General features: G+C 48.8%; 1 protein-coding gene across 2 annotated transcripts in view; it reads right to left on the reverse strand.

Moving 5' to 3' along the window:
* Positions 1-10,490, reverse strand: part of KCNJ6 (potassium inwardly rectifying channel subfamily J member 6) — a 143,011-nt gene extending 132,521 nt beyond the window's left edge. For both annotated transcript variants that reach the window (XM_085080695.1, XM_085080614.1), the window contains exon 1: positions 10,229-10,490. The gene's annotated coding sequence lies outside the window, so the exon portion shown is untranslated. The remainder of the gene's footprint in view (positions 1-10,228) is intronic.
* Between the last annotated feature and the right edge of the window lie 3,784 nt (positions 10,491-14,274).

The raw sequence follows: 14,274 nt of genomic DNA on the forward strand, positions 1-14,274 counted from the left end.
CATAAGCAGGGTGCCTGAGGCGTTGTTCTCAGGAACAAAATGAAGATTTCTTGCCATTTCAGTTGCCACTGTTTGCTCCCACCTTTTCCAACAGCACAGCCCAGCTCCTGGGCTGGATTTTATCTTGAAATTCATGGGGTGGCCCTGCCTACACATTCCCTGGTTTGAACATAATTTGGCCTTTTAATGGGCTTTTAATGAACTGGTTTCTGCCATAAATTGTCAGGAGTCAGTGCACTACTTATTTATGGAAAACTTCATTAAAGGGAGGTAGGAATAAATCTGACTTTGTTCTGAATTTCTAAAAATAAGATGTAAAACACAACAGATGGCTTAATATTTTTATTTCACCATTTCAGCTGTGCTCACCTCGGCCGCTCTTGACTGACGTTCCATGCAGGTGCCAGCAGACATTAATTCTAAAATAAGCTGCTTTGAAATATGTTTTCATATTTACTCCCAGATCCATGCCTTGGACCTAAGGCAGGCTGGTAAAAATTAAAGATCAAGCAGAAACACTCAGGCTGGTCGATATTTGGGTTTCTGCACATCCACCTCTGTTGAAAATGTGCTTTTTCATCCTGGGGAGCTGCAAAACTCCCATAGGAGCACCACGTGCTTGTGTTATGGCCAAATGTGAGAAACTCCATTTAAAATCATCAGAACGGGAAAGGACTGGGAATATTTGTCAAGGTTTCTAGAATGTGCTGTTGGATCCCTTTCCCCTCTCCCTGCTGGCTCTGCATTTACACTGCCAAAGCACAAAGAGGGACAAAGTTGAGGTTGGATTATAGAAATATTTCTGATGCCATTCTGAAGGAATGAAGTCATCCTGGGATGTGCTAAGGCAGCTGCATGTCAGACCTCTCTCTCCTACATACCAGCCTATTTAAAATAAATTTACATTTAAGGTCTGATATGAAACCCCTTGAAGTGAAGGGAGAGACTTTAATGCTCTTTGACTAAAATGAATTTAGAGGATCACATAGTTGCTGTGATTCTATTTCTGTAGCAGCTTGGTGGGTTTTACTATTCCTGAGCGTTTCCTGCAAGGCTTCCTCCACTTTCTTTTGTTATTATTATTTCTCCTTATGTTAATATCATAAACCTTTCCTCTGCTGTATCTCTAAGGCCCTACCTGATTTTCCTGCTTAATTCTCTTCCAATATTTGAGTTGTCCCCAAACCCACCAGTCTGGCTTCTGAAAGCAGCTGTGGTTAAAATCAAAACAACAAACAAACCACGAGTTCTGCTCTTTGCAAACATAATTTCTTTTCTTTGACTTTACACGATATTTCTGTTGAATTTCTGGAGACACCTTGGCTTCACATCTGCTCTGTGTCTTACTCCATGGAAAAGCAAAACTCCTGCAGCAAACACTGCTGGAAATGCAGTATGTCAATACCAGGCATTTGCTGTTTATACACAGTGGGTCCTATTTCTTTCCTGGAAAGCAGTTTATAAAAAATAATTATCAAGGAAAAACATATTTTCTATATACCCAGAAGGCAAAGGCTTTGGTAGTGTTGGGTCAGTGTTTTAACTGCTGTAGCTTAGACCACAAATCTGCCACTTGCAAGGAGTAGAAAATAGTGATCAGCAGCATTTAGATGTTGATGTCACCTACATTCCAGGGAGCCACCCCAGAACTGTGGAATGGGCTGTTCCAAATATAGGAGTTTTATGATCCAATTCTTGGTCTTTTTTTCCATTCCCTTTATTTATTTATTTTTTTTTTTTTGCTCGTTTCTATGTCTTTATCCCTTCTTTCTTTAGCCCTTCTCCTTCCCACCCCTTCCAAATTTTAACCTTCTCACATTTGGACGTATTTTCCCTTCCTCTGACTAGAAATTAAGAACTCAGCCAGCCCAGAATTTGGAATTTCAGCAGCAGTTTGGGGTTATCTCTGAAATCTGTAAGTCCTGTTGTGGGGAAAAGGTGGTGAATGTGTGGAGAACATCCACAGTAATCAATCCTTACCAACAAACACCACAAAATCAAATTGTAAATGTGCAACCTTACAGTCCCCATCACTAGAACATTGCAGATATTGTTGGAATATTTTCTTAGTAACTGCAATGTTCTCTTTGCCTGTTCCTCTTGCAGGTTTTAGTCGCAACTTTGGAGTATTTGGGGGAAGTGGATTAACACTGCTTTGTTTGCAATCACAGAAGGCTTGGGATGCACTTTATGCTTTAATGTAATTATGCCTCATAGATGGAATCCAGCAGCTTCCTGAGGATTGCTCACATCCCTGTGGGACACTCTGGTTAGATAAACATGGATCTAGTTTATTGAACATGATTAACTACCTGAAGTATTGGAACCCTGATGCAGTGAATCAACCAGCCCTGGATTTGGAGATGCCTGGAGAGGCTCTGGATCAGGTGGGACATTCCCAGCTGGATGGGCACACCATGCTGGGTGGCACTGGTGGGATGGCATCCAGCTGCCTCCTGCCCCCTCCTCCCCTCTGTAAATGCTGATGGGTGAAGGTTTGATAATCCCCAACTCCCATTCAGTGAAGAACTAAATGAGGCATTTTATTTATTTCTCATCTAACTGCTCTGCTTTCCTGCACTTGTACCAGACAAAGCCAGCAGCATACTAAGGAGAAACACCAAAGCTGGCACAGTTTTCTTTCCAGCCCTTCCAGCTCAGCCTCCTTTCCTCTCTGCACTGACACTGATCCACAGTGATCCACAGCATATTGCAATCCTGAGATCATTGAGCAGCCCCTGGTTTTAATTAGTTAAAAAGGATTCCTCCCGTTTCCTTGCCCAGCTGTGCTCTCCCTGCTCCTGCTGTTGGTTCTAGCTCTGGGATTTCAAGGGGCTCTGAGACCAGGGGTCACTGAGCCACTTCAGTGCCAGGAACAATAAGAGATAAAAATCATCTTGACTTCTACATAAACTTGGTATTTTTCTAAGCCAGGCAGGAAGAAGAGATGCAGGACAGTGCAAAGAAGTTTAGTGGGCACAGTTCTGTGGGGAAGCTCTGAAGACAGGGATTCATCTCCCACACCTTCTGCCCCTGTGGATGGCCAAGTTGATTTAATCACTAGAGATGCACCCCATGAAACCTGAGGCACCAAACTGTGGCATCTCTAGAAGCCTCCTGAGATCTGTGATGGACTCAAGTTGCTTTTTGGAGTTGCCTTTTGGAGCTGGCCAGGTGTTCTTCCTGATGCTCTAAGGGGAGATCATCTCACTCCCCACAATTACCTGATAGGAGGGTCAACCAGGTGGGGTTTGGTCTCTTCTCCCAGGGAACAGGGACAGCAGGAGAGGGAACAGCCTCAGGCTGGGCCAGGGGAGGCTCAGCTTGGCCAGCAGCAGGAATTTCTGCATGGAAAGGGTGCTCAGGCCTTGGCAGGAGCTGCCCAGGGAGGTTTGCAGTCCCCATCCCTGCAGGTGTCCCAGGAAGGCCTGGCTGTGGCACTCAGTGCTCTGGGCTGGGGACAAGGTGCCCATTGGGCACAGCTGGGACTCCATGATCTTGGAGCTCTTTTCCAACCTCAATGATTCCATGATTCCATTCTATGATACCCTCAGAAGCCCGGGGAAGCTGCACTTCCAAGGCAGGCATTGCCTTTTGGAGATTTTCCTGTGAAAATCTGGCCCCATGGAAATCGATGGGGAATTACCTCTCCGTGTCCAGACAGCTATTGAGCTGTAAGGAGGTTCTTAATTACAATCATTTAACATAAATGCTTCTTTTCAGGAATGGGAAATTGATCTGGCAGGCTGATAGAAGCTGCAGGCTCTGTGTGTCAGCAGGAGATGGTGGGAGAAAAAGCAGGAAGGTAGGAAATACCCTTTGCTCATTCTTCAAATCAGTACTCAGAGAAATAATTTGACAATTGCTCATTGTTCTAATGAACCCCTGCTCTTGATTATGATAAATACCAAATTACATGATAATTTCTCCTTTGCTTGCATTGACAAAGTTGTCTGTATTGACAAGACACAATGAGGTTTTTTTTTTTTTTTTAATGGGAAGCAAAAAATCAGAGGATTTCCTGCAATGCTGCAAAGTGTTCTGAGCTGGAGAGGCTGATGCAGGGATGGTTGTGATAAAGCACTGCAGAGCACAGTTGATTAGAGCATTGAATTAACGATGCTCTCGTGCAGACTCTCATCATGGCATTCCTTCCCTCAGCCTCCTGTTTCACCCTTTCAATCTGCACATTATTGTTTTCTTGTCCAGAAGTGTTTTGGGTTTGTTTTTTTTGTTTTTTTGGGGTTTTTTTTGAGAATTCAGCACAAACGCCAGCACTTGGCTTTCATCAGGAAACAAGCCCCAGTGCTCTGCTCCAGCAAGTCCCAAAACATTCCTGTGCATGGTGGCTTCCTCAGGTCAGCCTCCAACAGTCCCTACAGAGCAGAGGAATGGGGAATAATCCAGAGCAGCTGTACAAACCCATGATCTCCAGTTTTTATTTGCCTGTGATATGCCATCACTAGGCAGTAACAATCAGATCTAGGACTGCTCTTCCTGAGGCCGTGGATGAATTTAAAGACCCAACAGAGGTTAAAGGGTATGAAGTGAAATTAAATCAAGACTGAGGCCTGTGAAGGGTTCTAGGACCATCTGCAAGGGTTTGCTGAAGCATTTCTCTCACCAAACTGTCTCTAACCTCCTCTAGCCATGGGGTACATGAGCATCAAAGCCAAATGGCAAAGTTCACATTTACCTTTGTGCCAGCAGCCCAAACCCATAGAACCCCTGAATGGTTTGGGTTGGAAAGAACCTTAAACATCATCCAGTGCCATCCCAGCCATGGCAGGGACACCTTCCACTGTCCCAGGCTGCTCCAAGCCCCAATGTCCAACCTGGCCTTGGACACTGCCAGGGATCCAGGGGCAGCCACAGCTTCTCTGGGCAATCTGTTCCTCAGTGTTAGGATGAGTCAGGTCCTTCCTGTGGCTCAGAGGTTTTTCAGAGGACTTGGATGTCCACAGAGAGGTCAGAGTCTGCAGCTGAGACCCTCAGGGTGAACACCAGAAGGGGTAGGTAGGTCACTAGCAGTCAGCATTAATAACAGGCTCCCTGCCTTAAGTACTTGAGCCTTTGCTGTCTGCATCACACACAGAGTTATTAATGCAGATGCTTGAAAAAAAACCCTTAAATCTCTGGGGAATCGTAATGTACTCCTGTGAATTTCGAGCTATGTGTGAAAATGTTAAGGGGTTTCTGACTGCAAGGCAGGCTCTGCCCTTGGATATGCTCTGCTATTTTCCTACCAGAGTGAGACAAGAAAGTAAATACTTCTTGGGAGTAAATAATTGCCAGCTGAAGATTGGTGTATATTGTGAATATAGACTTCCAGCTACCACTAATGTCTAACCTGAGGTCGGAACTGGCAAATAGAAGCAGAATGGGCTTTTGCCTTGTGGCTATTTTTTAATTCAAAGCTCTTTTGAGTAATACTCCGGAAAAAAAAATATTCTCTGAGCAGCCCTTGGCATTTATGTTAAAGTTTCTTGTGCATAAATTGGGGCTTCTGCAGTCAGGGCTGTGTAGAGCCCTTGCACTCATGAAGGTTTTCAAGGGGTGTTCATGGCCAGCCTGCTTGGGGTTCCAATGGAAGATTCCCTAAACTTTAAGGTCCTTTCCAATCTAAATCATTCCATGATTCTAGAAGTCTGTGATTTTACTGGGTGTTGTGTGAGTCTGAGGGTAGAAATTACCTGTTTTTAAGAACTTGAAAATGCACCCCCTTTGTTTTTTTGTCCTGAGGACAGGATGTTCTGCTGGCCATATGTAAGAGCTCGTGGGTAGACTGCAAAAATCACTGTTAATGAGCTTTTCAAATGGAAGCAAGGTGTGTTCCCTCAGCTGCCAAATTCCCTCAGCCCCCTGTGATGTTCTACAAGGCAGATGATGGGTGATGAGCTAAATGAGGTTGGGGGGATGAGTTAAATGAGGAGTTAAAGTTGCTCTGAGCCTCCTTATGGACTCCTTTAGGATTCATACCTGCCATGCTAAGGACAGAAACATCCCAGTCTCACAAGGTTTTGATCACAGAGCTTTTCCTCCTCCAGGACCTGCATGGCCAGGGCTGTTCCCATGGATGTCCTGCAGAGTGTGGGGCTGGGATGGGATGGGATGGGATGGGATGGGATGGGATGTCCTTTTGGCAGAGACTCCACAGCACAGTCATGAGGCTCCAGCTTGCATGGCAGCCAGTGTCCTTGGGCATCATTAAAAATTGCAGTGGTGTGTGGAAAAACGGGATTCAATAACCTCCAATTGTTCAATACTTCTAGTCCAGCTATTAATAAAACATAAAAATTGTGTTTTCAACATCAGCAGCCTTCTAGCAAAGCATCTGGGAAAAAACCTCCAAAAGCCAAGCAACTAAAAACCAAAAAAAAGTCTTCCAGAAAGTCACTGTCAGGTGGGAATGAGATTAAAACTTTCCCCTTGGGTTTGCTGTTTGGTAGATTTGGAATTTGTTAAGAAAGATCACATTCTTTCTGCACAATCAGTATGTAAATATTAATACTTAATATATTAGGAATATTGTTGTCTAGTATCAAACTGCCTCCACCAGTAAAAACTGTACATCCACACAAAGGTAACACATTCATCTAAACCTCATATCTTTTAAAAACTGCCCCTGCTTAATTGTTCCCAATTAAAAAGTAACATCCTGGAGAAGCACTGAACAGAAGTGCAAAGCTTTTAACAAACACAAAAACAAAGGCAATTACAAAATAGAAATGTGATCTTTACAATGAGTCAAGCACTGCTGTTCTAGACATAATTTAATTTATTTGGGAGAATGTTAATATGAATTATTTTCCTTCTTACTTTTATAGAAGGATATAAACAAGTTCTGGATAAAGCTGTTTGTATTTGTAAAAACACCATGAGAAGATCATGACCAACATGAATGTCACGTTTGTCACCAAGAGTGTCCAGAGTTCCTGAGAGGTGAAAGCAAGAACAGAAAGCTTATACCTAAACCTATTGTGAAATATCTGAATATATCCCTTATGATGGGTATTTTATGCAAATATAGATGAAGTTCTGTTTCTCTAACATAGTTTGAATGAAAGATCTTATTTGCCTTCCAAAGTACCATGGTTTGACAAAATGAATACAAAACCAGGCTACAAACACACGCTTGTGAAAAACAATTCTTTTCTGCAGCGAAATTCTGTATCTTGGGAAGCTCAAATGGACTGTGGTTCAAATGCACTGGCAGAAATTCCACAAAGAATTCTGCCTTTTGCACAACTGATTGAGGCTGTGCTTGGTGCTGCTATAATTAATTCTTTCCTTATTTGCTTAGGAGACAAAATCATTTGGTAATGATCTGGTGGCATTATTGTGACGCTGCAGGAGCACTGCCTTACGTAACTAAATCAATAGCTTCAAGTATTGCAAATGATTTGGTAGCTGCTCTGAAGAGTTGGATTCTATTCCTCCTCATTTTCCCACAGGAAAGTAATGAGTTCCTGAGCTTGTACTTACAGTTCTGTCCTTTATTCCCATATTCCCTGGGAGACAGGCCTGGAAATGGGAGGCCCAGCATTAAGAAATCCAGGTCTCCATTTCCATAAAGAACTCCATTTCCAAAAATGAGCTCATTAGCTCATTCAAAAAGTGGAGTCAGGACAAGATGTGGGAATGAAAAAGAACTTGTTATTCTCAGCGAGGAAGTTGTGGGAATGAAAAAGGACTTGTTGTTCTCAGCAAGGAATTTGCCTGGAGCCCCTGCATAGAATCACAGGATGGTTTGGGATAAAAGGGACCTTAAGTTTCATCTCATTCCAACCATTCCAGCCACGGGCAGGGACACTTTCCACTAAAGCCCCACCCGGGAATGCCCACCCTGGGCATCCCAGGAAAAAGTAAAAAACCCAACTAACTCCCACACTTTACTAGAACTCACCTATATGGTTGTCTCTTCTAGACTTATTTGAAACAGAGTATTTCTAAGCAAGAAGGGAGCCAGGCAAAGCAGGAAACCAGTCCTGGTGTGGTTTGATAGATTGCTGATGGTTAGAGCAGAACCCAGAGACGCCAGGGATTTGGATTCCAAACCAATAATTCTCCATGTACCTATAGTTTACTGCCTATCAGCACTGAGGCGAGATCAAATAAATTCTGTTTGCTTAATGAAAAACGAACATCCTGACACAGTGAACAGCCCAAAAGTGACTAATCCATCTCTATCTTCCCCGGTGAATAGTATTAATTATGCTGTTTGCTTTCCTAGACTAATTTTTTCTCGGTCTGAAGTGATAATTGCATATGTAACTGCTAGGATGAGATAGGTATAGGCAAGCTGAGCCAGTGATTTACAGCCCATCAGTGCAAGAAATGTATCCTGGCTCTTGGTGCATCCTCACTAACCTGAACACTTTTCCCCCTCTCCTTTTTTACTTTTATTTAAACTGGTCACCAGCTGTCTGAGGAGAAGAGCTCGACCAGGAGGTGTTTTTGCAATGAGCTGATCACGGCTGAAAGGCACAAACTCCACCTGTGCAATGGTGCCCCTCAGCAGTGGGATGTCTCCCTGAGCTAAGAGCTCAATTCCTCCCGAGTGCTCTCTCTGCACAAGTTTTCTGGAGGCAAACCAGCCGAGGCTACGCATTCCTCGTGATTTCTGCAGGGCTCATTTCACGGCTGTTGTGTGTGTGAACAGCCCTGCTGGGGTACGCAGTAACCTGTAACAACTTACAGAGAACCGCCGCGAAAGAGTCCTGAAAAACAACCTGCAGCAAGCTCGTGGGAAAGATGCCATTTGTCAATGCGTTTGCGCCCAGCTCCCGCATTCATCCGGCTCGGGAAAGTTTAGTGGCCCTGGGCGAGTGTTGCTCTGGCTCCTGGCACCCAGCGGGGAGCGGATCGGGGGTGACTTTGGCAGTGGGGACACCGGCGGGGGCTTCCCCAGGTGCTCCCAGCGCAGGGTCCCCGTTCCAAAGCCCCGAGCCGCGCATCCCCTCCGCATCCCCCGCGCATCCCCTCCGCATCCCCCGCGCATCCCCTCCGCATCCCCGGGCGCTGCCGCCGCTGCTCTCCGCCGCTGTCCGCGGTGCTGAAGCGGGGCCAGCCCTGTCCGGCAGCCAGAGGCAAAGAGCCTTGGAGCTGTCGGAGAGGTTGGGGAGCAGGGGGAAAAGAGGAGTTCTAAGCATCCTAAAGAGCCATGAGGAGCGAGCCCCGAGGCAGCTTCCCGGAGAAGATGCTCCGGCCACGGCGATTTGGGAGTCCCCGGCTCCCCGAAACTGTGTCCCCTTCCCCACCGCTGTCCCCCGGCCCTCCGCCGCCCGCTTGCACCACGAGAGGAAAGTTTTGTCCGTGGTATCTTTCTCCCCACCTCTGGCACCGGACCTGGCCTGGAAGGGACGGCGAGCACGGAGGGGAGTGGAAGAGGGGGGGGAGTTATCTCCTAGTTATTTATTTATTTAGCTCTTTCCTCCCTCAGGTCGCCATGGTGATACCGAGCTCGCTCTCCCTCCGAGCCAAGAGGAGATGGGCACCCCTCCGTGAACACCCCCGTCCCCTCCGCCAGCCCTGTCCCCCGGGGGAGGCTGTCCCCTCCCTGACCGCCCAGCGGGGCCACGCCGCCCCCTCATCGCTGCTCCGGCTCCACTCAGCCCGGCCCCGGCCACCTCCAGAGCTCCCCCGGCTCCCCTCAGCCTCGCCCCGGCTGCCCGCAGCGCATCCTCTCCCGGCGGAGAAGTGAGACGGGAGCATCCCAAACAGCATCGTCCCCCCGCTCCGCGCCTCCTCGCCGCTTTGAAGTTCTTCCCAGCCCCGCTGGGGAGGGGGCGGCCGGGCGGGACACCATCCCCGCTGCCGAGCCCCGGAGCCGGGGGAGGCCGGCGCAGCCCCGGCCCCGTCGCGGCGGCAGCGCTTTGCCCGAGGGCGTGGGGTTGGAGCTCCCACGCGGGAGGCTGCCGCGACGGCAGCTGGAAAAGGGGACCTCGGGGCCGCCCGGCCACCCCACCGTGTCCCCCTCGGCGGCTCTTTCCCCGCTGCCGCTTCGCCCCTCGCCCGCCGCGGCCGCTCGCCCCCGGGTTACATAAGTAACGCGCCCCGAATCCCTCGGCACCGCCGCCGCGGCCGCCCGGGGGGATCGGGGGAGAGCGATTTTTGGGGCAGGAGGGAGATGGAGGAACGCGGCGGCGACGAGGCGAGAGGGCACAGGCAGCAAACCCCCGAGCCCCGAGCTGCGCGGCGTCCCCTCGGGCACGGCAGCCCCGCTTACCTGGCGGCTGCTGTCACTCCATGCCGGCTCCCCGCGGGACGGGACGGGGCAGGGCGGCTCTGCCCGGCGCTGCGCGGGCTGCGGGGCTCCGGCTGCGGCTCCGTGCGCGTCTGAGCGCCGCTCGCTGTCACACGGCCCCGAGGATGCTGTCGGGCGTCTCCATTCCCCACGCCCGCTCGCCCACCTCCCGCCAGCCGCGCAGCCCCGGGGGGCAGCGGCACCCGCCGGCCGCGGGGCTCCGCCGGAGCGGGGGGCGAGCGGGCGGCGCGGCTGAGCGCGGCTGAGCGCGGGTCGGAGCGCGGGGCGGGGAGGCGAGGCGCGGGGGCTGCGCTGGCCCGGCGGGCGCGGAGCGGAGCGCGGAGCGGAGCGCGGGCGGCGGCAGCGCCCTCTGCGGGCGGCGCGGGGCGGCGGGGGCGGCGCGCTCTTTCCGCGGGGGCGGCCCCGCTCCTCCTGCGCCGCCCCCGCTGCTGGCAGCGCTGCGCTCCCGCGGGACGGGCGAGGCGGGATGCGGGATGCGGGATGCCGGGACTCGGCGCTCTCCCTCCCTCCCTCCCTCCCTCCCGCCGGCTGCGGCTGCTCGGGAGCGTCCCGCCTACCCCAGCGCCTCCTCCCCGCGCAGGAGCCGCGGAATGGGTTGGGTTGGAAGGGACCTTAAATATCAGTTCGTACCAACCCCCCTGCCGTGGGCAGGGACACCTTCCGCTAGCCCAGGGGGCTCAGAGCTCCGTACAACCTGGTCTTGGACACTGCCAGGGATCCAGAGGCAGCCACAGCTTCTCTGGGAATTCCATCCCAGGTCCTCCCCACCCTCCTGGCAAAGAGAACCACAGGTGTGTCCAGGTGTGTCCGGAGAACACCTGGGTTTGTGTCCCGCAGCTCTCCTGTCCGTATCAAGGGCTGGCCTCGCACTGGGAACCAATCTCCAGCCCCTTTGGGGCACTTCCCTGCACCTTCACCCTCTCCTCGCTGATGGAGTCTTTGGCATGGCTTTCCCACTCTCAGGCTTGGCTGCAATTGGCCAACAGATCCCACATTCCTGGGAGGAACAGCTGCCAGGCAAACAGGCAGGTGCACTCATTCAAACACCAACAGACACTTTACTTAAACCTTCTCTGCTGAGAAAACCTGGCTGAAATAGAGCCCAGAAGTCCTTGCCAGACATCATCATAATCATCCTTTCCAGACCACTCCACCTGCTGAAAATGCTTCACCTTTCCTATCTCCACTGTGATTAATTACCCATATTCCAAACTTTTGCCCCTAGTCAGTGGGAAGCACAGCGGGATTGTGGCTTTTCAACATAACATAAATAAAACAATTTGCGCTTTCAAAAGTCCTATCAGTTTCTCTGTAATTTGTTTTCTTCAGTTACCTGCAAGCCCAGCTCCACACCCCATCTGTGCTCTCTCACAGTGGTTCATCAGTGATCTAATTTTTTCTTCTTCTGAGATGAAAGTGATGTTTTAAACCAGCACCGCTTTAGCTTGCAGAATTTCCTTATTTGCATTTCCTTTCTCACCTCACCCTTTCTTCACACCTTCCTACATTTCCTAATGTACTTTCTCGGAATAATTTTTTCTTTTTTTCCTCTGAAATCTCATCTGAGCCGGTGCAATTGTGTGGTGAATGTATTATGGTATCATCTTGGGCTAAAAAATGGCTGTGTTCTTGTGCCTGAAGCTTCCTCCATACAAGGGAACCTCACAGAAAAGAGCAATATGAGGCCTCTTCTTCCTGGGAGATTTGCACAACTATTCATTTCTTCCTGCAAACTACTGTTTTTTAAATTTCTTCCCCTTGTGCTAGGACCGAATCTCCTGGAACAGGAGTTGTTATCCAAGCTGAAGATGCTTTCCCAGAGCCTGCTCTACTCGTTACTCATTTTTCATGCTTTCATTTGCCAACAGAGCAGGAAAACTGGGCACGTTCAAAATGGAGAAAGGTTTTCTGTGATATGAGGACATGTAGGATCTTATCCTTTCTGACAACACAATACTGACACAATGTGATGTGTTACAGGCCCTTTTAACTCTATTAATTGTTAAATATTTCAGGAGAAGCAGCATATGACTGGTTAGGTTGAGCTTGGAACCATAACAGCATCATTTAATTGCACAAACCCTTGTGCTTTCCAAATGGCACTTTTTCTCTTGGGGCACAAAACCTGAAATGGCTCCGGAACAGGTGCACAAATAATTATTTTATCCTTAGCCTGCTGTCCCCCTTCAATCTATTTGCCTCAGTTGCAGCTCACTCAGTGTCAGCGCCACGAATCTCCCTGCAGAGCCTCTCAGAGTGTATTAATTCTCATGCCAAGGCACACAGGAAAGATCCCTGCTGCTTTCTTAAGGTCCCAGGCAAATGCCTGACTGGTGAGCTGCTGAGATTTCCTTTCCCTTTCCATTTCACTTGAAGGCTAAAGCAGAACTTGAACTGGCAGTGCCTAAATCTGCTCGTTCAGGGGGATTTCAGTTAATGGGATTTGACTCTGTTCCCCCCCCCAAAGCTCCCTTTGGGCAAACAGTCCTGGAAACAACTTGACTTCCCCCGACTTGTGCCGTGCCTGAGGGAAGAGTTTGTGTCAGGAAGCAAAGTTTGGATCAGCTTGAGGTTTCTGGGATTGGTTGGGGATGGTTAAACAAGAGGAGAAGTGGGGGAATGGGTTGATAAGAGGAGGAGGGGATGGGTACATCCTACTTGAAATGCCTAATTTGGGGTTTTTACACCAGGATTCTGCTCTGCTCAGGCCATTGGGGAGAGAATCCCACAGAGGTCAGTGCACCTAAAATAAACTCCAGCTCTGACTTGCCCTCTGCAGGGTTTTACTGAGGGAGACTCAGCTCCTGTTCATTGTCTGGGGGTTGTGCAGGGAGATTTTATGGAGTCAAACTGCCTAAACCAGGATCTCATCCTTATCCCCCTCCAGTTTTCACTTTGCCAAAGCAACAGGGCATTTATACACAGAGCAATCCCTCCCCAGCACATCTCCACGAGAGATTCTGGTGGATATTTGTCATTGGTATTTCAGTGAACCTACAGCTCCCCGTACAAAATGGGAATGCAGGAGGTATTCCCATGATCTTATCCTGCAGATTCATGGTAGTGTGATTTAATTCAGGACCACTGAGGTTGGAAAAGAGCTCCAAAACCATCAAACCCAAGCTATACCCACCTTGTCCCCACTGAGTGCCACATCCAGACATTCCTGGGACACCTGCAGGGATGGGGACTGCAAACCTCCCTGGGAAAATGCAATCCCACCCATAAAAACCAGCATTTGAAGTCTGCTGAAATTGAGCCAGAGGCATTAGTTCTTCCCTTCAGGCTCTGGAATGTTGACCTTCCTTGTTGTACATCCCTCCTTTCCTCTGAACAGGATGAGTAGTTAGATAGTAGTTAAAAAGTAGTAGTTACTGCTACTAGTAGTAGTAACTGCTACTACTAGTAGTAAATAGTAGTTAAAAAGTAATTAAATCAAAACTATGTCTGCAGAAGAATTAAGGCCTCAGAATGTTGTTTCATGCATAAACTCTCTAAGTTTTAATTATTCTAAAGAGTCTGAGTTTTTATCCTGTCTCAAAGGATCCCTGTTTATCTCCAAGACAAAAATTTTCCAACGTTCTCAAAATTACAGCACTCACCTGGAGATATCAAAATCACTCCTGAGCACATCCAAACCCATCTGTTTTTATGGCTAAGATGCACATTTGGTAGTCCTGTGACTGGCTGATCCTGACCTGTGGCTCTTTAGGCACCACCATGAACCAAAAGCTCGTGAAAATTCAAAGTTGGGCTCCATCTTGGAGGTCTTTTCCCCCCTAAAGGATTCTGTGATCAAGCCTGGGGGTGTTTTGATCTGCAAAGGGAACAAATCATCTGGCAGCTTGGGAGAAGCCTTGCCTAGAGCCTCCTTTGCTCCTCCTCTTGTTATTACACTTTCCCTGCCTGGCCTAAAAAGTGTAAGTCTAGATATTGCCTCAGCCCATATGGCAACACTGAGAGCTTTCATTTATTTATTTTTTTATTATTTTCGCACAGCAGCAAGG

The sequence above is a fragment of the Lichenostomus cassidix genome, chromosome 1 (genome assembly GCF_008360975.1).
Source record: "Lichenostomus cassidix isolate B80296 chromosome 1, HeHo_3.0, whole genome shotgun sequence".
Classification (NCBI taxonomy): domain Eukaryota; kingdom Metazoa; phylum Chordata; class Aves; order Passeriformes; family Meliphagidae; genus Lichenostomus; species Lichenostomus cassidix.